General features: G+C 46.0%; 1 protein-coding gene across 1 annotated transcript in view; it reads left to right on the forward strand.

Annotated features, from left to right (window-relative positions):
• Positions 1-1050: 1050 nt before the first annotated feature.
• Positions 1051-27350, forward strand: part of STXBP1 (syntaxin binding protein 1) — a 122996-nt gene continuing 96696 nt past the window's right edge. Inside the window, exon 1 of the mRNA XM_044306240.1 lies at positions 1051-1074. The gene's annotated coding sequence lies outside the window, so the exon portion shown is untranslated. The remainder of the gene's footprint in view (positions 1075-27350) is intronic.

A 27350-nucleotide genomic window follows, 5' to 3' on the forward strand; every position in this document is an offset into this window, starting at 1 on the left:
GATAAATGAAACTTGTCAGGGAAAAACAAGACATGCAAGGGTCATGGGTGTCTTGCAGCATCTTATTCCCCTACATGCATGCTTGACCGAGCCAATAGTAGTAGCTGTAGGCCACCTCAAGCATCATTGATACGGACCAACTAAAGAGAAGGTCCTCAAGAATGAAGGTCCTACATTCTAGCCAAGAAAAACATAAACAACCCCTTTAAGGACGAGCTAACATAGTGAAATGTGTTATCACATGTCCTCTACGTACAACTAGATTGCAAATTAGAACATTCCTGGTCCACAAATCATTTGTTGCAGTCGTTTTATGGAAGCGGCCAGGAAAACATTGCAAAGCTCTGCAGCAAAGGCAGAGAATGATTTTTCTTAGAAGCAATTATACTAAATAAGGGAAACTGCCAGCAGCTCCGACTCCATCAGAATAAGAACAATTTATTTTTAGTTTACTCCTCAACCACGTCGTTTCTGGTGACAGTAGTATGACAACATCCAAGCATGCAGAGAAATACTGCATGATCTACTCTACTACTATAACTTCACTCATGGAGAAGGAACTGAGGAATAATGAAGAGGAGAGGGGCGCCCCCTTTGGTTCACCCAGTACCCCCTTCAGTCTCTGGTTTGCAGGTAGAAAAGTGGGGTTAATTGGATTCCACTTCCTGAGGGGACCTCATGGTGGATGCATCACTTTTTTCCTAAAATAAGACTTGTACAGGGCGTTCCCCAAAGAGAGAAGTGCTTGTTGGAGTTTTCAGATCGATTACATGCTTGGCTGATACGTGAAGGCAAGTTGATGGGATTATGGTGGGAAGAGATTATTATTTTTTTTGGCCAAATGATCATTTCGTCAACAGCTACTTGGTGATCCCTCAAGTTACAATATTAATTGGTTCCAGGATGACCATTGTATGTTGAAACCACTGTAAGTTAAGTAATCGGTTCCAAAGCCCTAAAATGTCATCCAAGATAAGAGAGAAAATGAAGATTCATGAAAAATAAGCAGATAACTAAGGCTACTTTCAGCCTGGAGACGTCACCCCCCATCCCCCTAGGTGGAACATTCAACAGGTACGTAAGTGGATCTAACCTCACTGAACATCCCAGAACATCCCTTACTACAGAAGCCACCAAACCCCAAAAGCGCACCACTAGGGGACACATCCAGAATATATGATAGATTGATGCACCGCCAGCAAACATTGGGGATATTCCCATTTAAAGCATGTATTACTTCTGGGGTATGGTACCAGTGCATCAACGATTTTAGTTGAGTTTCTTTCTAAGTTATGCAGGATGAACTAGTGAAAGCCCTTGACCATACTACATTCCAAAGATCTAGCGGGATTTCCCTACCTAACCACTTCTCCCATTTCATCATGTATAGATGCTCTCCTCTTATTAGATAAGTCTGAGAGGTAAGCAAGTCGTATATATCGGAAATGAGACCTCTAACCGACGGACCCCGGATACAAATTCTCTCAAATGGGGTGAGGGGGGGGGGGGGGTATTGATCCAGAGATAGTGGACGAGCAGCAATACTAGGGCTATTTGTTGGTAGTGATATGTAGAGGAAGAGGGTAAATCATATTTACTTAGCAATTCTGTAAAGGACAAGAGAAGGTTTGTTAGAGGGTTGCGTAGGTCATGGAAACGAAAAAGTCCTCTCTTAATCCTGGGGCCAGCCATGTTTGATTCACTACTATTGCCTAAATGTGGAGTAAATAAAAACGGTGTAAGAGAGGAATGTAAGGTGTAGAGGCCAAATTTAATCTTGCAAGTTAGCCATAGGCTTCTAGTGAATGTCATAGGGCCTAGTAGGTTTTGAGGTGCGATGTCAGCTGGACGACCCCAAATTATAGCACCCATATGAAATGGGGCTAACCAGAGCCTCTCTATCTCTGTCCATTTATTAAAGGAAGTGTAATGTAGTCCAAGAAGCTAAGTTGTCTAAGATGCGTGGTATAATAATAAAGGGCTATGTCTGGCAGCGAAAGGCCTCCTTGAGTTTTCTTAGAGGTCAGAACCGACTTAGCGATACAGTGTCCTTTATTGTTCCATACAAACGTAAGAAAGGCCGATTGAATTTGGCACAAAGTCCCCGCCGGCACTCTGACTGGGAGCGTCTCAAATAAGTATAGCAGTTTAGGCAAGACCGACATCTTGACCGCTGCTATACGACCCAGTAAGGATATACGTAGGGGGTCTCCACTTATTGAGAAGCGTATTAATATTAGCTATTACCGTGAGGAAATTTGCTCCGTATAAAGCAGGATAGGTAGGGGTGATATGAACCCCTAAGTATTTATAGAGCGGTTCTGCCATGAGTAGTTAAAAGAGCGTTGTAGGGCCTTAAGTGTTTGCGGGGGGGGGAATATTTAAAGCTAATGCTTCAGTTTTTGTGTTGTTTATTAATAACCCGAAAGCCTACTGTAGTCAGACTCAGCAATAGTGGCGTGTAGATTAGGGAGCGAGACGATTGGATTCGTTAATGTTAAAAGGACCTTGTCCGCAAATAGAGATATGGTAAATGATCGGTCCTTTATTCGAATGCCTTTGATGTCTGGGCTTGTCTGGATCCGAGAGGCCAAGGGTTTGATACTCAGTACATATAAAAGAGGAGATAGGGGACAGCCCTGTCGGGTGACATTTTTAATAGGGATTACAGAGGAGCATGCTTGGGGCAAATTGATACGTGCTGTAGGAGTCGAATAAAGACCTCTAAGTGCCTGTAGGAATGGGCCCGCAAACCCAAATCTCTGCAGAGTGTGAAACATAAAAGACCAGCTAAGACGGTCGAAGGCTTTTTCTGCGTCTAGGCCGAGAAGTAAAGCTTCAGTCGACTCCTTATTGACTGCATCAACCAGGTCCACCACTCTTCTTGTGTTATCCCCCGCCTGACGGAACCGGACAAACCCCACCTGGTCCTTATGGATCAACTGGGAAAGCAAGCAGCTAAATCAATTCGCCAGCAGTTTAGTAAAGATCTTAAAGGGACTCTGTCACCAGTTTCTAACCCCCCCTTTTAAAACTATTGTTCTCTCCATGGTGCCCTTGTCATTACAAAGCTGTTGTTATAAGATAAATCCGCCGTGTAGTTTTGATAAAAATCGCTTTTATCTAACCTGCCAATCTTCTTGATAAGGTGCCCAGGGCGTTTCTGAAGGTCTGAATCTGCCGCTCTCCTCCGCCGCCACCGTTGGTGCCCAGCTCCTCCCATGATCCTTTCAGCGCCACCTCGATGTAATGAAATCCGCCTCCGGCTCTCCTCAGTGCCCCCTCCTCCTTTTCAAAGATCCCGCGCGTGCGCACAGGCTTGTGCCTGATGCGCCCGTGCGTACTTTAAGATTCTGCCTTCGCTCCACGAGGCAGAATCTAAAAGTACGCACGGGCGCATCAGGCACAGGCCTGTGCGCACGCGCGGGATCTTTGAAAAGGAGGAGGGGGCACTGAGGAGAGCCGGAGGCGGATTTCATTACATCGAGGTGGCGCTGAAAGGATCATGGGAGGAGCTGGGCACCAACGGTGGCGGCGGAGGAGAGCGGCAGATTCAGACCTTCAGAAACGCCCTGGGCACCTTATCAAGAAGATTGGCAGGTTAGATAAAAGCGATTTTTATCAAAACTACACGGCGGATTTATCTTATAACAACAGCTTTGTAATGACAAGGGCACCATGGAGAGAACAATAGTTTTAAAAGGGGGGGTTAGAAACTGGTGACTGAGTCCCTTTAACATCTGCATTTAGCAAACTAATCGGACGATAACTAGCACATTCTGAAGGATCCTTTCCTGGTTTTGGTATGACTGTTATAGAAGATTGAAGCATGGTCTGCGGTATTAGTTCTCCTGCCAGGAAGGAGTTAAATAGAGGGGCCATATGTGGAAGCAATATCTAGGCATCTGTTTTATAGTAGTGATATGTGAGACCATTAGGTCTTGGCGTTTTATTTCCTGGCAAATCTCGCACTACTTCCCCTAGTTCCTCCAGTGTAATCTGCTGATTTAGGTGTGTTAAAGCCTCTTGAGAAAGAGTGGGCAGGATACAATCAGACAAGTATTTGTCTAATACCTGGGATCTGGTCTAAGGATTTGTAGGAAGCCCTGAAGGGAGGGAGTACAGGGAAGTATAATATGATTGGAAAATGTCAGCAATCTTCTCTGGGTCAAAATATTGAGTGCCTGACGAATCTTTTATAACCTGGGGAGTTGTAGCTTTGCGGTCCCGCAACTGTTTTGCCAATAGTGTATGGGGTTTATTACCAAATTCGCAAAAACGCTGCCTAGAGTATCTCAGGAGCTTCTTTGTTTTGAGTGTGATGTTTGTTAGATGGTTTCTAGGTCTAGTATCCTCCTTAGTAGGTGCATTGATGGTCTGGTGGCCAGGTCTTGTTCTGCCTGGTGTTACTCTGCCAGGCATTTTCTGTAGTGGCTATCCCTGTCTTTTTAAATCTTAGAAGCTGTTGAGATGCAACATCCCCGAAAGACTGCCTTATGGGCCTCCCATAATGTCCCAAGTGAGGATACCGATGATTCATTAGTCTGGAAGTAATTGATTAAGTGAGTTCTCAGTTCCTCCCTTGAAGCTACATTGGACAAAAGGGTTTCATTTAAACGCCACTGGGTGCATTTCGGGGGTGAAGCCTCACAATTCAGATCTACAGTTAGAGGGGCGTGATCTGACCAAGTGATAGGGCCTAGTGTCGCTGAAGAGAGCGCTCGAAGAGTCAGTATATTGCCAAATAAGAAATCAATTCTGGTGTGTGTTTGATGTGGGTAAGAAAAAAAGAGTATTATCGCCCAGTGGGATTATCAATTCTGCATAGATCATATAGGGAATGGGCATGTATAAGTTTATGGAAGTTTCTAGCCAAACGTGAGGAAGCTTGGGAAGGAGGAGTGAAATGTACAGCTAGTCTGTCGGCCGTGTCAGAGAAGTGAACATTAAAGTCCCCTCCCAATATTAAGGCAGAGTTATGGCATGTCCTTAAGGCTGACAAAACAGAGGAGAGGAAAGAGATCTGACCTGAGTTAGGTGAGTATATATTGCATTAAGTTACTTTCATGCCAGATAAGGTGCCATGGAGGATGAGGTAGCGACCTTCTGTATCAACCTATGTTTTTTCGATTTGTAAAGGTCATGTCCTAGCTATTAGTATGGCGACCCCTGCTATTTTGGTTGGGGCGTTCGCCATGAAAGATGTAGGGAACCAATGTTTTGCAAACTGTAGTAACCCCATTCATGAAAGATGCGTCTCTTGGAGAAATATTATCTCCGCTTTAGACCGATGCATTTCTTGGAGAGCAAGTCTCCGTTTAGAGGATGAATTCAATCCCTTAACACTTAAGGATAAAAACCTAACCATATTGGTGTATAAAAGACCATAACCGCGTATGATGAAGGGGTATGTGATCCCTGTCACGAATTCCAGGTCCCAGCTGATCCACCTTCAGGCCACTCGCCACTCTCATAACCACCCACACACCTGTATAGGCTAGGAGCGGAAGGTACCTCTGAGGAGCGAAGGAGAGAACAAAACAGAAGATAGAATAAGTCGTGAGAAGATAGAGCACAAAACAAAAAATAGATCAGTCAGGTGAACGAAGAACTGCTGTAGATCCGTTCTTCCTCGCTGAAAGCCTGAAGGGAAACCCCCACCAATACGGAATAGCATTCTGGCGAAGCAACTCGAGTAGTGGTTTCAATGCTTTGCGCTTCTGGAGAGTTATCCAGGACAGATCTTGAAAAACGGGATACCTGTGAGCCTTAGAAGTCTAGGCTGCGTAGGGACCGAGATTTAGACATTATATCCTCTTTCAGAGTAAAATCATAGACATAGCATATTATATCTCGTGGGGGTCCTCCCATAGATTTAGGATTGAGAGACCTATGTGCCCGATTCATCTTAATAGGGTGGGATATTGGGCGATCAAGAATAGTGTTAAAAGGTTGGTGTAGTATTTCATCAACATCTTCACTTTCTTGGGATTCAGGGACCCCTCTCACTCTTATATTATGGCTTCTGCCTCTGTTATCCAAGTCCTCGACATGTCTTTGTAGATCACGTAAAAGAAGGGACTGCGTGGTAGTGCGTTCTTGGATATAGCGCACCACTGATCTAGCTGCATTGTGGTCTTCTTCCAGCTGGTTGAGGTGAGAGCCTATATTCTGGACGTCTTTTCGGATAATCGCTACCTCGGCTTTAAGTGCTTCTTTAAGTCCTGAGAGAGCCCCTGAAGGGGGGGGGGGGGGGGGGGCTGACACAGGTGACACTGTCTGAAAGGGCATGGGCACATGTTCATTATTAGTGCTTTGTGGTGTGTCTGGCGCAGGAGGTGTTAATGAAACCACCAGTGGCAGTTGTGATGCAGCTTCTGGCTGGGTGAGAACATGGTTGTTTAGGAGCTGGCTCTGGAGAGTTCTCCCAGCGGGGGGTGAAGAAGACTGAGACGCTGCTTGGCGGGGCCTATGCTCATCTCCTACCATCTTCAGCCTCGTGGGCTCTGGCTGCTGCCTCACCTCCATGCTTGGTAAGAGGACTTCCTCCATAGAAGGGGACCCAAGCTAGCGTAGAATCCGCGCTCCGCTAAGTGCGGGGAGTGACATGGGTAAAGGGAGGTACATCGGCTGGGAGGCGAATGCTGTCCCGCTCCTGAGCTGCGTGGTGTGGTAGGAGGGCGCCATCTTGGGATCCAGTTTGTCCCTTTCCCTGCGCACGAACGCATCCATACTAAGAGACACTGGGGATTCCAGGGGGTCCATGCTGTTTTTGGACGGCTTCCCTATCTTCTTCTTCCCCATGGTTGTGAGGGGAATGCTGATTTGGAGCTTGTCGGCCACGGAGCTCAGTATTCGGGAGTCCTTCCCCATTGGCTTCCAGCCACGCCCCCCCCCCCCCCCTTAACATATCTTTAACATTGCCAAGACGGATCCCTCATTAACTCCATTAAAAGTCAATAGGGGACGGATCCGTTTTCTATTGTGTCAGAGAAAACGTATCAGTCCCCATTGACTTGGATTGGGCGTAATGCCGGATCCGTCTTCCTCCGCATCCCAGTACTGAAAGCAAAATAAATGTTGCAGTTTGCTCTCCAGTATGGGACTGCAACTAGACAGAACAGAATGCATTTTGGAGCGCTCCGTTCTGTTCAGTTACGTTTTGTTTCCATTGACAATGAATGGGGACAAAACGGAAGCGTTTTTTTCCAATATTGAGACCCTATGACAGATCTCAATACTGAAAAATAGAAACGCTAGTGTGAAAGTAGCCTTAGCCACAGACGGCCCATTCATCATGGAAAAATGGGGTAGGTGAGTATTCAATTTGGAGGCATCACTATGTGTGTGTGTGTGTGGGGTGACATCATTCTGTGAGGGTGGGCACTTACAGGGGGGTCACACTGTTTGCAGGCCACTTGAGGGAACATTGCATCTTGGTAGGGGTACTAAAGGGGCATCATACTGTGTTGGGGCATTAAACTGTGTCAGGGGCACTATAGGGACACCATACTGTCTGAGGGACACAAAAGGGGCATCATTAATCTGGCTGGTACACTGGTACCTATTAGACTGTCTCAGACTGCGATACTGTATTGATGTCCTGGGTTTAGAAGATACGCCGCCTCCTTTGTCCAGCTCCAGCAGTCTAAACATGACCATGACGTTTGCAGATTGAATACCGTCATGATGATATTTGACGACTAGATTTATTTGCAGTCAGTTCTTCTAGACTCCAGTCTCCATGTATAAAAATTTGATTTTGGAATCATATTTTGTGTTAAAAAGGCTGTTTGCCAAGCTCCATGACTTGTTTCTTTTTTTTTTTGCCTTGATAATTCTTTCTTGTTGAGAGTTATTTTCAAAGATCATATTTTCCAGCTAAGATTTCTTAATGCTGCTATTATATTAGTCCTCATGACACAGTATGCAGCTGTTCTGCTGGTCTACAAGAAGTGTTCTGTGCCCATTGTACGCAAATTAGCTGCCTTTCCAATAAAAGAAAAGAAAGCTGTGCCTCCGGTGCCACCAGTTGGAAGGCAGTTATCCTATAAATCAATGTTCAACCTTTTAAGAAGGCCTCGAGACATAACATAGGGATATTGCATCTTCTTGTGGAGAGTACCTTGTAGGCGAGTGGCCATGCAGTGCTTCTTTGGGAAACCACTCATACACATTAGAGTGTCAACCGAACCCGCCGTTCTCTGTGGGTTTGGCCAACAGAACAAATTTGTATGGGGACCTTTAGTTATGTCTCTAGGTCTGTTTCTAAGATCAAACTTTGATACCATAGCTAATTTAGTAACATAGTAACATAGTACATAAGGCCGAAAAAAGACATTTGTCCATCCAGTTCGGCCTGTTATCCCGCAAGTTGATCCAGAGGAAGACCCCTCTCTAGTAGCTATAGCCTGTAATATTATTAAGCTCCAGAAATACGTCCAGGCCCCTCTTGAATTCCTTTATTGTACTCACCATCACCACCTCCTCAGGCAGAGAGTTCCATAGTCTCACTGCTCTTACCGTAAAGAATCCTTTTCTATGTTTGTGTACAAACCTTCTTTCCTCCAGGCGCAGAGGATGTCCCCTCGTCACAGTCACAGTCCTGGGGATAAATAGCTGATGGGATAGATCTCTGTACTGACCCTTGATATATTTATACATATTAATTAGATCTCCCCTCAGTCGTCTTTTTTCTAAAGTGAATAACTCTAATTTTGATAATCTTTCAGGGTACTGTAGTTGCCCCATTCCAGTTATTACTTTAGTTGCCCTCCTCTGGACCTTCTCCAGCTCTGCTATGTCTGCCTTGTTTACAGGAGCCCAGAACTGTACACAGTACTCCATGTGTGGTCTGACTAGCTGATGGCCCTAGATGCAAAAGGTTTCTTTTCTTTTTTTGGAAAGTGAGCTAATTAGCATGCCTTTTTCCCAGAGGATCATTCTATGGCTTATATGAAGTACCCCAGACCTGGGGGTATCTGCAATGCTTTATATGTATTGTATTATGCATTGTTATGTTATTTATTTTATGTTTTAGCAGTAAGTAGCAGCCAGGAGAGGTATGGATGGCATTGGTTTGTGGGAACAGGGCTAGCCACCCTGTTACTTGCCTCTTGGAAGGAGTGGGCTGGTCCTGCTTCCTGCCAAGAGGGGGAGTTGCTGTGTAGATACTGTCAGGGGAGGAAGCACACTCCAGAGCTCCCTCTCCTGGGAACAATATTTGATTCTCCAGAGAGACCAACACCTTTAGCTTCAAGAAAACACTTGAGAGACAAGACAGCAGAGTGACAAGCAAACTCTAAGTTACAGACACCACTGTAAGGTGAGGGACTACACCTCAGACACCCATCACCCAAACCACCACTAGACCAGATAAAGTTCGAGCCTGAACCTTACAGTGGACATCTATACCCACAAGTTCCCATCTGCAGTCATCCAACCTTCCTCTGGACCTTCTCAACTGGTCCCAGAAACTGCACTTTGACTTTTCTGCTATGGGATCTACCACCAGTTATTTTTTTGTATTAAGTAAAAAGAGACCGTTATACGTTTACTCCGGGCCTCATTCTTCAAACTACATATCCACTACACAGATCTCCAGGAAGCAACGGCCTGAGGGAGACACATCTCATCAGGGCCACGACCACTCCCATCATCTGCATCGGCTCCTCAGGGGTTCACTGCAGCTACAAGGTCAGACTGGCCACCAAAATATCAGAGTAACCTCCGGTGGGCCCAGGCTCTGATACAACAAAGAGCCCTAAAAATCCAGCTACCTTTGGAGCCAATTATTTGCTACTAGGGTCTATTTCTTTGATTCAAAATATATTAAACTTTATTGATGTTATAGGGGCTCAGACTTGAGAATAAATTCCTCTGCTGGGCCCCAGGAACCCCAGTATAACACTCATTATGCCTACTAGGCATTCTCCACAAAGGCAAATAGTACTCCCAGATCCCCATTGTACTGTAGACTTATCTTATGTATAACCCTCAATAAGCACATTATATGTCTGCCCAATGCTACCGACCCCCCCCCCCCCCATCCTCCATACACATGAATACTCCATTTCGACCTTCCATTTGGAGTCTTCGTAGATTTGATGGAAAGAACAGACGTCATCCATAATGAATGAGGACAGACCCCATTATAAGTCAATAATATCCGTCGGCCACCAATGGTATCTGTCATAATACTGATGGGGAAGAGCATTGTAGCTTCTTGCCATTGTGAACATAGCCTTAAAATGAGCAAAGACCAAGAAGGAGATGCAAGGAACCCTGCAAGGAAGAATGGGCTTGGTTGCATGTTGTAGGCCACAGCTCTTAAAACCATGGGGCAGAAGCTGGAACAGGGCTGAAAACATTAATATGGTTGTTATGGGTGGTAGTGGTAGATAGTAACACCAAGCCCTTAACCACAAGGAATGTCAGAAACAAGTCCAAGAGCATGGGAGGTCGACAAGGTGAAAAGAAGCCAAGTCAGAGAACATGTTGACAACCCAACAAGACTTGGTCATGGTGAGTCCCTTGTGCCACCAGTGGATTGGTTCAGGCTAGACTATGATGTGAGGTCTAAGGAAGCTCTGAGTTGGACTCCTACTTCAGAAATGCCAGAGGACTAACTAGAGACGCAAGTCAATGGAGATAGCCAGGACTGGAGCTAGAGGGCTAATGGATCAAAGCATCAAGGAAGAGGACGAGCTGAATGGAGATTAGGAATAGAAAGGAGCAGACAGGATACACCAGTAAGGCTAAACATGTGCTAAACATCCTGCTTTCAGGAAATCCTGAGGCAAGTGACACTGGCACCATGAAATGGCTAATGCTCACTGTAGGCAGAAGAGCTGACACTCTGATTTACACCCATTAACTGGAGCATGTGAACTGTGACAGATCTCCCCCTCCTTTTGATACCAGTAATCTAAATAAAGTTGAGTATATTAAAATATATTGCTTTAGTTACCTCGTACTGATCCCAAATCGCATCCTAACAGCTTACAAGTTAAAGGGGTTCTCTGAGCCGTCTTGAGAAGTTTTCTGGATGTTGACCTATTGAGAGAAGATAGTCTGCTCTGTACATACCCTCTGTTGTGCTGTTGATGCCGCTGTCTCCGCTCAGATTGGCTGCGGGCTCTTCCACTCAGATCCCGACTGGATGTGTTTCCTGTTCAGCCGCCTATACTGTATATGTAGCTGAACAGAAAGACCTAGCATCACATCCAGGACCTGAGTGGAAGAGCCTGCAGCCAACAGTAGTGCAACAGAGAGGTAAGTACTGAGCAGAATATCTTCCCTCCACAGGTCAGCACCCAGCAAGATTTTCAAAATAGCATGGAGGACCCCTTTAAATGGGTTGTTTACCATTACGACCTTATTTGCAGGCCCCGCAGCATGTCCAGACACGTGGTGGGCAATCATATGTACCTGCGTCTCCCCACGTTAAAATCTGGATTGACGCACATGGCCGATGCAACGAACGACTGGTGCAGTAGTGACGTGTCACATGACCCAGGGACCTGACGGCATGGCTGCAGCCAGTGACCCACGTCAAACCGGATGTTGTTGCGGGGAAACCCAGGAGCTGCAACGGATTCGGGGAGTGAAGGAACCCACCTATCAGGGATCAGCTGAGTATGATCCACGCTGGGAAAGCTACAGAAAAGGTCCCCAGGGGTGAACAACCCCTTTAAGGCCCTTTAACATGAGCTATAGATTAGGGCAATTATAGGTAAAGAGTGTTTGTAGGAATCACTGCGATCACAATAATTGCCTGGGGTAAAAGTGTCACTGATCATCTGACAAACAAGCAAACACTTTCCGCTGTACATAAAATCATCATTTGGCAGCAGCAGATCGTGCTGTGTACACAGGGATGTGCTGCTGGCAAACTTGGGGACAAACAATCGCAGTAGAGATCATTCATCCCCATACAGAGGGGATCATTGCTGCATGTAAATCATGCCATTAAAGGCCATTATCAGAAACATTCGGTTCACTCATAATTGTCCCTGCATCAGCCTGAGTCAAATGGCTTTTACTGTCAGATGACAGTCCCAAAATGCCAGTCGCCGGAGATAAGAGATTTACAGGCATTGAGTCAGCAAGGAATGCCTGGAGATTTCAGCTCTGAAGCATTGTTGACATTGGTAGGAGCAGTGATGGCTAACCTCCGGCATGCCAGCTGTGGTGACACTACGACTCCCAGCATGCTCCATTCATTTCTATGGAGTTCTGAGAACAGCCAAGCAAGTGTACATCTTGCGAGTTGTAGTTTTACCACAGCTGGAGTGCCGGAGGTTACCCATCACAGGTCTAGAGTCATCTTAACAGATCAGTATATAGCAAGTAAAGCAGGGGATGTTGTTTGGGGAGTAGGTGGGAGTACCAGGGCCTGTTCCCTGGGTGCCAGGGCAGTAAACTGAACTTTTTCCCCAGGTGAAGGAAAAAGGGCTACAGTACTGGCTATGTATTTAGGTTAGTCACTGGTATATGGGAAGCTCCAGACCTCATTGTCATGGACGTTCCCACGACAGGTGGCAGGAGATCGGTGAGACTGGCAACACGTGGTTTGATCTGACATGTTTTCCGTTTGGATCAAATGATGTCTGTGTTGTTTCTGGTGCTTGCCTCACCTTCTTTCCCCAGGTGTGGCTATTAGGGTCATTTAACCTTCTCTATTTATAGTTGCTTCTCCCACAATGCTGTGCAGTTTTTAGCTTCTGTTTGGACCTTTTGGATAGATTGTGGTTGGATCTTGGCTGAGTTCCTGGTGCTTCCATTGCTCCTTTGAAGTTAAGTCTTTCCTTTCCTTTTTGTATGTTGTTTGGGTTCTGTGCGTTGCATTTCCCTATTGTTTGTATTAGGCCTAAGGGAGATTCCTGTTCGTCCTTCCTTTTGGAGGAACGAGTAGTCTCGTCCCTGTCATTAGTACCAGGGTCCTATAGGGCTTGATAGGACTCTAGATTTTCCTGCATATGAACTCACCTACCTTTGGGGTCTGTTCATACTGGTAGTCAGTCAGGATTTTGGATAGGGTTTTTACTAGGAGGTATCCATTTCCTTCCCTAGTTCTCAGGCCTGATTCCCTGTTCCCTCTTCCCTCCTATGCTCAGTGTGGTGTTTCCCTCCCACACGGCAGTCATGGACAGAAGGATCGGGCGCTTTAAATTCCAATGCTTGATCCTTTTGCTTTCTAGGTAGATAAGCGGCCGCCCAAAATAGCTGATTGGTGGGGGCACCAGGCGTCGCCTTCCCCTACCAATCTGATATTGATGACCTATTCTGAGGATAGGTCATCAATATCAAGAGACTGGAAAATCCCTTTAAGTCATCCATATACTGTACATGAGATAACCATTGGCCAAACACTCACTTGGTTGTCAGTTATCATTTCGATCCACCATATACATATGTGCTCAGCTTGGCGAGTTAGGAGTTGGAGAGGGGAGAAAGCTGCTGCCAGACACCTTTGGCAGGTAACTTATCTCCTGCAAACAAAAGGATCAGGCATGTTCAAATCCAGCGTGCCTTTCTTTCCTCCAATATATCTGCCCTTGGAGGAAACCCCTATACACATTAGATGGTCGTCTGATATATGTGCCCTGTGGCCAGCTGCCTCTTGTCAAATGCCCTTATGGTGAAAGAAGTCTATGAAAACCAGCCACAGCACTGAAGGTGAGATCTTAAAGACCATGCAGGTGACCCCATAGACCAGGGATCAGCAACCTCCGACACTCCAGTTGTTCTGAAATTACAACTCCCAGAATCCTCCTTTCACTTCTAGGGGAGTTACAAGAACATCCAAGTATGTGTCCATGCTGTGAGTTGTAGTTTCACAGCAGCTGGAGTGCCAAAGGTTGCTGATCTCTTCTATAGACTGCGGTGGGTCCATAAAACTCCTCTGCTCATGGAATCTTCTCATGCTTGCAGAGGAACGCAGCGCCTCATGAAAGCACCATATGGCGGCCTGTGCAGAGCCTATGGGTCCATATGCTGCTATACAGGGTCTGTATATACAGGCAGGGGTGCACAACCAATGAGGCCAGGTGAGGCGATTGCCTCAGGCAGCGCCAGGTAGGGGCAAGAGGGGGGGGCAGCAGAAGGGCGATGGGCAATGAGTGCTTTCATTGTGGCAAAGGGGTTAGGTTAAGAAATTGGCATGGGGGGGGGGGCTCTGTTTCAGTTTTCGCCTCAGGCAGCAGAAAGGCTAGGTGAATCCCTGTATGCAGGGTCTGTGCACACAACTTTCCTGTGTGCACGAGGCCTTACAATGCAAGCAGCCCACATCAAGATCTCATTCCCACGCTTTGAAGGCCCCTAGTCCTCTCTCTGCCTTCACCCTGACATGATTTATGAAACTAAAGGCAAGTGGAGAGGTTCCAGCTATGTAAGACTGCGATCTTTATCAGCGCCCTCCAATTTTCCTCCGTAGGGAGGGCAGCAGTCATGTCACTTCTGTTTCAACATGTTGGTTGGGCAGATTATACAAAACATGATCTCATGTAATAAAAAGTTATGACTTCTCACTTGCATGTGGACGGGGCTTGTTGCACTCTCAATGCTTTTCCCTTATAGACCTTGCACACACATCCACATGTTGATGAATTGTGACATTTTAGCATTGCCTTAAAGGGGTCATATGAGTTTAACGTAAGACTGGGCTGTCCTACCAGATGTTTCAATATCCAGTTTTGCTTTTAAAGGGGTGGTTTGAGATTTTAATACTTATAACCTATCCTCAAGATAGGTCATCAGTATCTGATCGGCGAGGGTCTGACTCCTTGCGCCAGGGGGCAGATTGGCCATAGACCCTACAGGGAAATTTCCAGGTGGGCCGATGCCCAGGGGGCCGTTCCAGCCCTCTTGATGGACGCAGGCCAGGTACATAATGATCTGATGCTCAACAGCCACAGGCACTCTCCTGAACTCAACTGTATTACCATCTTCATGACGGTGATAGAGTTGAATAATGTGGTTGGGGCGGCAGTATTTTGTGCTGCCCAGTGGTATTTGGTTCTGTTGGGCAGTATTCTATGCTGCACTACGGTATTGCAGGACCACCTACTTATGTTGTCCCTGCCTACTTGTTTTGTCCCGACTTTTGTCAATTTGGACCCACCTACAACATGGGGCTACTTTTAGTTTTTTTTCCAGGGCCACTTTAAGTTCTCCCAATCTGCCCCTGCCGTGCACCTTTGCAAATCAGCAGTGACCGTGCCAATGACGTCACATACAGGGGCGCATCTCTAATTAGGCAAAGTGAGGCGGTGGCCTCAGACGGTGCTTTGCTAGGACAGCAAGGGGGCGGCAATTAAGCCTCCAGACCTACATTCCTGCACAGCCCTGCAGACATCTATGTCTTTGGGGATTATTGTACATCTCGGTTTTACTGCAGTATTTGCTGCAATTTGCACCAAAAAACGCAATGTACAATGACCCCTAGGCATGGGTGTACATACCAGAGTATGAAGGACCTTTGAAATATAGTAATGGTAGGCTGAAGGACCTTTGATGATGCCATATGATCGCAGGTCCTTTAGCCTCCTTTTCTGCTCTGTTTACCTGCTTGCCTCAGGAACTGCGGACCCCCAGCCGATCTGAGGATAGGTCATCAATAGTAATATGTGGACCACCCCTTTAAAGGCATTGTGCAGACCATACATATGGATGAAATTTTCTCAGGATAGGTAATCAATATCTGTTTGGCCGTTTGATAAGGAGGCATCGCTCCATGTGAGCGCCGCTTCATCTTCACTACATCACCCATCGTCTACTTTGCAGTGGCAGCACAGTGTGATTACAAGTATTTGCTGCATTCAAGTGAATGGAGCAATTACTTGTAATTACACTGGGCCTCCGAGACGACCAGCAGTATAAAGAACAGGAAGCAGCACTCACATGGAGCGCCGCCTGCTCATCAAACAGCTGATTGGTGGGTTTGCTGGGTGTTGGGTGGGGTCCTGCCAGGGATGCACCTAGCCTTTCTGCTGCCTGAGGTGAAAACTGAAAAGGCGCCCCCCACCCCCATGCCAATTTCTTAATCTAACCCTTTTGCCACAATTGAAGCACTCATTACCCATGGCCCTTCCGCTGCCCCCTCTTGCCCCTACCTGGTGCTGCCTGAGGCGATCGCCTCACCTGGCCTCATTGGTGGTGCACCCCCGGGTCCTGCACACATTTTCAATATTGTAACAGCAGAGATTAAAAAAAGGTGATAGATTAAAACACAAATTATATCAGAAAGCTGGCAGAGTTTCCATTATGCAGTGATACGGTAATCGGGGTAATAAGGTTTCAGGTATGTGCTGCTCCTGCAGAGGATTACAGGAATACCTAGCCGGTACGTCTGTCACCAGCGCTGCACTGATACTGGGAGGAAGACAATTCTGTATTACAAACAGTATGAATCAGCCTTACACCACAGTCCTCCCATGTAGATGAACCAGCCACATGGATATTAGAGGGACTGGCTACATAACATGTAATATATGTGTATATATAGAGAGGTTCCTGTTATGTAGGGTGCAAAATAAAGGGCCTGTAATGTAATGAGTCATGCTGGATGAATGCAGGGTATGTCCTCTGTCATAAGGTAATTGACTTGTCAGGTGAAAAAGTAGATAGATAGATAGATAGATAGAGAAGGAAAACAAAGAAGGAACAGAGAAGGAAAACAAAGTCATCTAGGCCCCCACCTTCACGCTACACAACTGCCCTCTTCCAGCCACCAACAGGTACACCTACCTGGGCCTGATAATTGACCAAACTGGGAGCTTCAAATCAGCCATTGAGGAGCTGAAAGACAAAGCATCAGAAGACGACTGTACCACCTCAAAGCACCAGTGAGGGTCTGGCTTAAAATCTTTGACTCCATCATAGCACCAATCCTCCTGTATGGCAGTGAAGTCTGGGGCCCTCACACGTACCCTGACTGGTCAAGATGGGACTCCAGCCCAACAGAAATATTCCACCTGGAATTCTGTAAGCATCTCCTCCAGGTCCATCGGAGCACCTCTAACAGTGCCTGTCGAGGGGAGCTGGGCAGATTCCCTCTTCACTTTACAATCCAGTCATTCTGGGGCCATATACATGGTAGTAGTGAAGGCTCCCATCACCATAAAGCCTTGCTACACCAAGGAATCCCAGGCAAGGCAAAGCCCCAAAATCAACTTAATGAAACCCATGCCTGATATGCCATGGACTCCTATACCCTGACCCGGGGTGTGTCCACCCCCCCGTCATGATATGCCATGGACTCCTATACACTGACCCGGGGTGTGTCCATCCCCCCGTCATGATATGCCATGGACTCCTATACACTGACCTGGGGTGTGTCCATCCCCCCGTCATGATATGCCATGGACTCCTATACCCTGACCCGGGGTGTGTCCATCCCCCCGTCATGATATGCCATGGACTCCTATACACTGACCCTGGGTGTTTCCCCATTTCTTAACCCCCTATTACCCACATGCTTTGGCAATACTAATGTATAATTTTAGACCTGCCAAAAAAGCTTTTTTAATTAGATTTGATAGATAGATACGGAGTACTGCACACCGCTATCAGTTTCAGTTTGCAACATCACAATAAATTTTAAGCAACTGGAACAATGGAGTCATTCATCAAACTGGTGTAGAGTAGAACTGGCTTAGCTGCCCAGAGCAACCAATCAGATTCCACCTTTTATTTTCCAAAGGAGCTCTGAAAAATGAAAGGTGGTGTAATGACCGGCAACACACACAGGGAGGAAAACAGGGAAAGCCCTGCCCAAGGGAGAGGGAAAGGTGGTGACCCCTAACTCACCTTGCAGCTGGCACCTGCCTGCCCTGACGTCCCTAGACAGGTTCCTCACCCGTGCGGCGATCACGTGCCTAAACCCTGGCTTTCCCTGAAATGAGCCCTAGATAATGAACGGGCCGGTGGGATCGCTAGTCCTCACCACTGCACTAAGAGGAAAACACCAGGGAGAGGACAGACAAACACAGACAAACACAAACACCCAGGTGGACGGCAACAATGTCCACAAAGGTCCAACAGGGATCCGGAGGGTAGCGTTCTAAGGCAACACTCAGAGAACGCAGCAACACAGCTCCAGTGGGTCAGAATAGATGTCCAGGCAGGAAGCTCTATATCTGGCAACCAGAGAAGTGTGAGAGGGGAATATAAGGAGGATTGGGAGTGCTGGACAAGGAACAGCTGAGAGAAGGAGCTACGGATCCCTGAGTGAGCCAAAAGGGTTTGTAAAGCAAACCCAGAAAGCTACAATAAGGAAACTTCCCTATCTGACATAGAGCGTGCAGCCAACCGCTGCGACCTCCTGACCCCGGGTACAACGGAGTCAGGCGTGGCTCTCGACACCCTCGTGACAGTACCCCCCTCTCTACGAGGGGCCTCCGGACACTCAGGACCAGGTCTCTCAGGATGAGAGGCATGAAAAATCCGGACTAGCCTGTCGGCGTTTACCTCAGACGCAGGAACCCACATTCTTTCCTCGGGACCGTAACCTCTCCAGTGCACCAGATATTGGAGAGAGCGGCGGACCCGACGAGAATTAACAATTTTGGATATCTGAAATTCCAAACTACCATCCACGACAACAGGAGGGGGTGGCAGCGGTGACGGTTCTAGAGGTGGAACATATTTTTTGAGTAACGACTTATGAAAGACATTATGGATTTTAAAAGTCAGAGGTAACTCCAGGCGAAAAGCCACGGGGTTGATGATGGCTACAATCTTGTAAGGACCAATAAACCTAGGACCCAGTTTCCAAGAGGGAACCTTCAACTTGATATTCCTAGTAGACAACCACACATAGTCATTCACTCCTAGGTCCGGACCTGGCGACCGTCTCTTATCAGCCATGCATTTGTATTTACCTCCCATATTTTTCAAGTTAGCTTGCACCTTCTGCCATACTGATGAAAGAGATGACGAAAACCGTTCCTCTTCGGGAACCCCAGAAGACCCCCCCTCTTTGAAAGTACAGAATTGGGGATGAAAACCATATGCACCAAGAAAAGGTGACTTGCCAGTGGATTCCTGACGGCGATTATTTATGGCAAACTCAGCTAACGGTAAATATGACGACCACAACTCTTGGTTTTCAGACACAAAACATCTTAGATATGTCTCCAGGTTTTGGTTGGTACGCTCAGTCTGTCCATTCGACTGAGGATGGAAAGCTGAGGAAAAGGACAAGTGAACCCCCAAACGGGAACAAAAAGCTTTCCAAAATTTAGAAATAAACTGGGTTCCCCGATCCGAAACAACATCGGAGGGGACCCCGTGAAGCTTCACGATCTCACTGACGAATACCTGAGCAAGAGTTTTAGCATTAGGTAGTGCGGGTAACGCAATAAAGTGTGCCATTTTGCTAAACCTGTCCACTACTACCAAAATCACTGTTTTACCCGCAGACAAAGGTAAGTCAGTGATAAAATCCATAGACAGATGTGTCCATGGTCTATTGGGAATGACGAGTGGTAATAGAGACCCTGCAGGACGTGTATGTGAAACTTTTGCGCGCGCACAGGTAGAACAAGAAGACACAAAATCCAATACATCCTGACGCAACCTTGGCCACCAAAAACGACGAGACAATAGCTCTAAGGTTGCTTTACTACCCGGGTGCCCAGCAAGTGCCGAATTATGATGTTCCTTTAATAATTCGAGACGTAGGTTCAACGGTACAAACAATTTCTCTGAGGGGCAAGAGACCGGGGCGTCCCCCTGGGCCTCTAACACCTTCCCCTCCAAAGCAGAGTGTACCGCAGAGACAACCACTCCTCTTTGTAGAATGGGTACCGGATCACTCACATTACCCCCTCCAGGGAAACAACGAGATAGTGCATCAGCCTTGGTATTTTTTACCCCAGGACGATAGGTAATCACAAAGTTAAACCTGGTAAAAAATAGCGACCACCTAGCCTGTCTAGGGGTGAGACGCTTAGCTGATTCGAGGTACAGCAGATTTTTGTGGTCCGTAAACACAGTGACGGGGTGGACTGCCCCCTCTAAAAAGTGACGCCACTCCTCAAACGCAAGTTTAATAGCTAACAGTTCCCTATTGCCAATATCGTAGTTCTGTTCTGCTGCAGATAGTTTTTTAGAAAAGAAAGCACAAGGACGCCATTTGCCAGGAGACGGACCCTGAGACAGCACAGCCCCCACTCCCACCTCTGATGCATCGACTTCAACAATAAAAGGCTGAGAGACATCAGGTTGGACTAGTACAGGTGCTGAGGTAAACCTCTCTTTTAGAGAGGAAAAAGCAACTTTAGCGGCGTCAGACCATTTAGAAAAATCAGTCCCCTTCCTAGTCATGTCAGTAAGGGGTTTTACGATCAACGAATAATTTTTAATGAATTTCCTATAGAAATTCGCGAAGCCCAAGAACCGTTGTAGTGCTTTGAGGTTCTCAGGAAGATCCCAATCCAAAATTGCCTGGACCTTCCTAGGATCCATACGGAAACCTGACGCAGATAAATAATAACCTAGGAATTGTATCTCCTGAACGGCAAAAACACATTTTTCAATTTTAGCATATAATTCATTCGTCCGTAGGACCTGTAGTACTTGTCTGACATGCTCCTCATGTGTTTTCAGATCAGACGAATAAATTAAAATATCATCTAGGTATATTACCACAAACCTGCCGATTAGATGACTAAAAATGTCATTAACGAAATGTTGAAAGACGGCAGGAGCATTGGTCAGGCCGAAAGGCATAACTAGATTTTCATAATGGCCCTCAGGGGTGTTAAAAGCTGTTTTCCACTCATCCCCCTCTTTAATACGAATCAGATTGTAGGCCCCCCTAAGATCGAGTTTGGAGAACCACCTAGCACCCGCAATCTGGTTAAACAGGTCAGGAATGAGAGGAAGAGGGTACGGGTCTCGGATGGTTATCCGATTTAATTCACGAAAATCTAGGCAAGGACGCAGGCCCCCATCTTTCTTTTTAACAAAGAAAAACCCTGCAGCCACGGGTGAAGAAGAGGGTCTGATGTGTCCCTTAGCCAAACTCTCGGAGATATAATCCTTCATGGCTTGTCTCTCTGGACCTGAAAGATTATATAACCTGGTCTTGGGTAATTTTGCGCCGGGAATAAGGTTAACCGGGCAATCATAAGGACGATTAGGTGGTAACTTCTGACAACCCTTTTCAGAAAAAACGTCCTCAAAGTCCGAAACAAATGTAGGTAGGGTAGTTATGGAGGCGACTAAGCAATTGCTATTTAAGCAATTTTCTCTGCACGGCTCACTCCACTCCAATATCTCCCTGGCCTGCCAATCCACCACTGGATTGTGCGCTACCAACCAGGGAAGGCCCAGCACCACCGGAGTGGGAAGCCCCTCCAGAACATAACATGAGAGCATCTCGTTATGGTGGTCCCCTACCCGAAGGTGTAAATTATGAACGATGTGGGTGAGGTTTCTCTGAGACAGAGGAGCAGAATCTATAGCAAATATGGGAATAGGTCTCTGTAACGTACAGAGAGACAAACCCATAGTGCGGGCAAAATGGGCATCTAACAAATTTACCCCTGCTCCACTGTCTAGAAAGAAAGAAACTGTCTCTGTCTTCTCACCAAAAACAATAACCGCTGGCAACACAAATTGCGATGTACGTATGGAGGAGACGTATACCCCCCGGCTGACATCCTCCACACAGCCTGGGGTTAGTAGTTTTCCGACGGTTTTTTTTGTTTCTGAGGAAAGAGGGACAGACGTTAATGAAATGACCCCTCTCCCCACAAAAAAAATAACCCCCACGCCTACGGCGAACCTCAGGAGGACGGACCTGACGAGTAGTTCCTCCTAGCTGCATAGGCTCGTCTAAGTCCGTACAGACTAACTGCTGCTTGGGAGGGGTTACCAATGGCTCCGGTTTTTTCAACCTGTCCCTAAGGCGTCTATCTATACGGATAGAAAGAGACATCACTGCATCAAGGGAAAAGGGGGTCTCATACAATGCAAGCGCATCCTTAACCCTTTCGGATAACCCAGAGCAGAACTGACTCCTGAGAGCCGGGTCGTTCCATTGGGTATCCGTAGCCCACCTGCGGAAGTCAGAGCAATACTCCTCTACCGGCCGCTCTCCTTGTAGGAGTCTCCGTAATTTTGATTCAGCCAGTGCGACTCGGTCAGGGTCGTCATATATGAGACCCAAGGCCCCGAAAAACTCATCCACTGACCGAAGAGCCTGGGAATCAGTAGGTAAAGAGAACGCCCAGGACTGCGGGTCCCCCTGCAGCAGGGAAATAACAACACCCACCCGCTGTTCTTCATTACCAGAGGAGTAAGGACGCAGTTTAAAGTATAGTTTACAGGCCTCACGGAACGTCAAAAACTTGTCCCTTCCCCCAGAAAATCTGTCAGGGAGAGGGACCTTGGGTTCCGCAACAACCTGGTTACCAGTAGCAACCGCTGGGCTTGCGGTCTGTTGTAATTGCTGCTGTTGCTGGAGGACCGACGCCTTCAATCCTGCCACCTCCAAAGACAGGCCATGAAATAGTTTGGACAGAGCAGCAATTGGATCCATACTGGATTCTAAGTAGGTAAAAAAATATATATATATTTTTTTTTTTAATTTTTTTTTTTTTTTTTTTTTTACCTACACAAAAATAAGGGCCAGATATAATGTAATGACCGGCAACACACACAGGGAGGAAAACAGGGAAAGCCCTGCCCAAGGGAGAGGGAAAGGTGGTGACCCCTAACTCACCTTGCAGCTGGCACCTGCCTGCCCTGACGTCCCTAGACGGGTTCCTCACCCGTGCGGCGATCACGTGCCTAAACCCTGGCTTTCCCTGAAATGAGCCCTAGATAATGAACGGGCCGGTGGGATCGCTAGTCCTCACCACTGCACTAAGAGGAAAACACCAGGGAGAGGACAGACAAACACAGACAAACACAAACACCCAGGTGGACGGCAACAATGTCCACAAAGGTCCAACAGGGATCCGGAGGGTAGCGTTCTAAGGCAACACTCAGAGAACGCAGCAACACAGCTCCAGTGGGTCAGAATAGATGTCCAGGCAGGAAGCTCTATATCTGGCAACCAGAGAAGTGTGAGAGGGGAATATAAGGAGGATTGGGAGTGCTGGACAAGGAACAGCTGAGAGAAGGAGCTACGGATCCCTGAGTGAGCCAAAAGGGTTTGTAAAGCAAACCCAGAAAGCTACAATAAGGAAACTTCCCTATCTGACATAGAGCGTGCAGCCAACCGCTGCGACCTCCTGACCCCGGGTACAACGGAGTCAGGCGTGGCTCTCGACACCCTCGTGACAGGTGGAATCTGATTGGCTGCTATGGACAACTAAGCCAGTTCTACTTTACACCAGTTTGATGAATCCCCCCCAATGTTCCCTGCAGGACATTGCAGACATATTTTATGGATTGCTGTGTTTTCTCCTTTAATAGCACAGGCAGGACACATTTCTATGAGTAGGAATTGATTGCATACATGTAATAGTAACCCATCATCCTCCATATCATTAACAGTTATGTTGTGTGTTTTATGTAGGCACAGCGGCTTCCTTTGAGTCCTATGTTTTGTAGACCTGTAGTCTCAGACCCCCCCTGAGTATGACTCCCAAGTGCCATATTTGCATGCTATCTAAGAGGCTGCCTAGGAAATACTCAGAGGGAGTATTAATGCAGATTCCTCAGAGATTCATGACAAACAGAAATTTTGCTTAACTCTTCAGCGAATGCGGCTATCCTGCTTGATTTGCTGAGAAAAATCATCCAGTAAAACACAAGTATTCACATGGATTTTGGTGCTTTTGTTACATTGGTTCATCTACAGAATTAAAGAGGGTTTGCCAGTTTGCATCATTTATTGCTCCTGTCTTCTGTTCTGGCCCGTGGTCACATGACCATGTCCATGCAGCTCTGTCTTATTTCCTGTGATGTCATATCCATGGGCAGGGGGAGTGTCTATGTAACTGGGTGGGAGGAGCTATAAACTAGCTTTACGTTTGTTAGGGGTAGCGCTGGAGCTGTGGCAGAGGAAGAAGTGCATTATGGGTTTGGTTGGATAATTTATAATAGGGGTGTTTTGGGCGGCTGCCCAGAGCTGCTTCATTATCCATGGGCAAACATCTGGGAAGGTAGGGTATGAGAGCCCATGGCTTCCATCCCCATTGTTCACTCTCATAGGCCACAGACCACTAGGCCTGTAGAGCAGCGCAGACCGTCACGATGTGATGATGTCATCTCACCCTCCTGCGCAGGGTCTTGGACAACGTGATGATGTGATCACGACCACTCGCGGCGGGATCAGGCCAAAAAAGGCTTGTTGGCTGCATCACAGACACCGAAAGAGAGGTATTTATATATTTTTTAAATGTTGTCACTAGTACTGCAGGAACAAGAATGTGCATACTGGGGCAATAAGACTTATTAGGGGCCCCACCAGGGCAATAAGAATTTTTAGGGGCACTACCGGGACAATAAGAGTTACTAGGGGCACTACCAGGGCAAAAAGAATTACTATTGGCACTTCCGGGGCAATAAGAATTGTTAGGGGCATTACAGGGGCAATAAGAATAACTGAGGGCACTACTGGGGCATTAAAAAACACTAGGTGCATACTGGGACAATAAGGATTACTGGGTGCACTATGCAGACATTAATACTACTGGGTGTACTCTGGGAGAGAATTATTACTATTGGTGGGACTCACCATTACTATAGGGGCACTATCTTTGCGGCAGAATAATTTCTGTAGTATAGTATTTAAGGGGATTGGGAAGTGCAGCAGGATAACAATTTTGGGGTACCAGAAGGGGAAGGATGATGGAAAAGATAGGAACCAAAGATGTCTGTGTGTTAAACTCTGCAGAGATGAGATAAGGATGAAAGAAGTGATCATGGCGGTCTGGTCCGAATGAAAAACATGGGGAAAGTGAACATCTACATCAGAGGAGACGTCACTGGATGTAAGAGGTATGGGGCGCTGTATTTTCCTGAATGTATGATAGTGCTGTATGTCATGTCCATCCAAATATGCCTTTAGCACTAGGGCTTGGGAGGAGGAGGCATATAGTGCATTATACATTTTTTTACTGGTGAGGCCCAAGCTTGAGGAACAGCCCAGGACCTTTGGGCCACTTAATCCACCCCTGGATGCAGCAACAGGAAGTGCTACATAAAGGATGGAAACCACACTACATTAACATATATGTTAAAAACCATAGTAATCCCAAAACACCCCTTTTAATGGGTCTTTTGCACTCGCAGCTTTTAGGTTATGTCAATCAGGTTGGGGTTTAAGAACATCTATAGAAACTGAAGGGTGAACTAATGGGATCATCCTCCAGATTCCTGCTTGTCCAGTATGTTGCTTGCCACATATCAGTGAGGCGAAAGTGTACATGTGGATGGTACTTACCACACAGATACTTGTCGCATATTGCAGGGTTGGAATGTGTTCATTTGTTAGATCTGCCCTTAACGGGAACCTGTCAGAACATTTATGATGCCCTCTCCAAAAGGCAGCATGCACTAGTGCTCTTTGCAGTGGCCCCCCCTTCCCTGTCTAATCACCACTAATTGACCACTTTCTCCCTATGGACAGTAATAGGGAGAAAGATGCTAATTGGTGACGGGATGGCAGGGGAAATATGCTGGACCCTAGTTTTACATAAATTTCGTTTTGCTGAGAATGGAGACCCAGGCGTCCCTTATTCTCTTTTTTTTATTCTTTTTTTTTTTTTTTTTTTTTAATTTTATTGGGAAAACTACAAAACATTTACAATAAAAAATTTATTACAGTCTCTCAATTCTTAGTAACCCAAGTGATTATATGTGCGTATATTCCACTCATCTTTTCAAAATATTTAGAAAACCCTCCCCTCCCTCCCTCCCAGTTTGTGGTGCGTCAAAGTAGGACCCTTATATATAAAACAACTTGATCTCAGCTAACCAGACCTCCAACCACCCCATATCCTGGTCCATTGATATTCATTTTCCCTCCGTCTGTATAAATTTTTTTCGTAGTTCATTACCTTATCAATTAAATTTATCCATGTGTTTTTGTTTGGAGTAGATCGGGCAAACCAGGTGCGGCTGATCAAAACTCTAGCCAACATCAATACTCTACTCAAAAGAATCTTTTGATACTTATGATTTTTTAATTTGGAGAGATCATTGAGAATAAATACTTGTGGTTCAAAAGGAATTCGAATTTTTAGTTTACACATAATATAGTTATTGATACCGTTCCAGTAGTTTATAAGTTCTGGACAGGTCCATATCATATGGAGAAAGTCTGCTCCTACAGTGTCACATTTGGGACAGTTGGACGTGTCTCTTAACCCACATTTGTTCATCCACAATGGAGTAATATATAATCTGTGGCAGATATAAAATTGTATCAGGACATGGTTAAAGTTCTGGGATAGTGAAGATAGATTCCCAAAAATATTATCCCACCCTTCTATTTGTACATTCGGACAGTCCACCTCCCACGCTTTTTGTCCTGGAGAGTGTATGTCACTAAACCGTGCTTTAAGTAATAACTTATATATATTTGAAATTTTTATTCTGGAATGTGTACCTCCTACCCAATCATTCAGAAAGGATACATTATCTATATCCAACAGCCGCTTATCATCCAAGCTGGATAACACAGAACGCAATTGGAAATACCTAAACCATGAAAGATTTTTTAAATTTTGTATCATTTCTATATAGGATTTAATTTCTCTATCTTTAACTACCTGTGAGAAATATATAAAATTTTATTCTTCTGCCAAAATGTGTCAGCTGCAATTTCATCCAGCCTTTGTAAATACAAATTATGCCAAACAGGGCGTAAATGTAAGTGAACCCTTAACTTTCAACCATGTCCTAGTTGTAGCCCACACCTTAAGGAGTAGTTTTATAGTCTCTCTGTAGCCTTGCTCATAGCTCTTCAATAGGCCAGATTCCAACAAGGAAAAAATATTATTGTGGGCATGACTATTTACCAACTTCCCCAGTAGTGCGCTATGCTCTGATTCATAGCACCTCAATAGCTGGGCTGCAATAAAGTATCCCTTAAAGTAGGGGAGATTTAAACCCCCGCACTCCACTGATCTATACAAATACTCCAACTTAATTCGAACTCGCTTTCTTCCCCATATTAAATCATTAATTAGTCTCTCTATAAGTTTAAAATGTTTGTCTTGTATCCAAATAGGTGTATTCCTGAGCACATAGAGCAATTGTGGTAATATCACCATTTTGACTAGTGAAACTCGATCAGCTCTAGATAGGGGAAGTTTCAGCCAAATTCCTATTTTAGCTCTGATCTTTACTATTATGGGGATCAAATTAAGTTCTACAAAATT

Source organism: Bufo gargarizans, chromosome 9 (genome assembly GCF_014858855.1).
Source record: "Bufo gargarizans isolate SCDJY-AF-19 chromosome 9, ASM1485885v1, whole genome shotgun sequence".
NCBI lineage: Eukaryota > Metazoa > Chordata > Amphibia > Anura > Bufonidae > Bufo > Bufo gargarizans.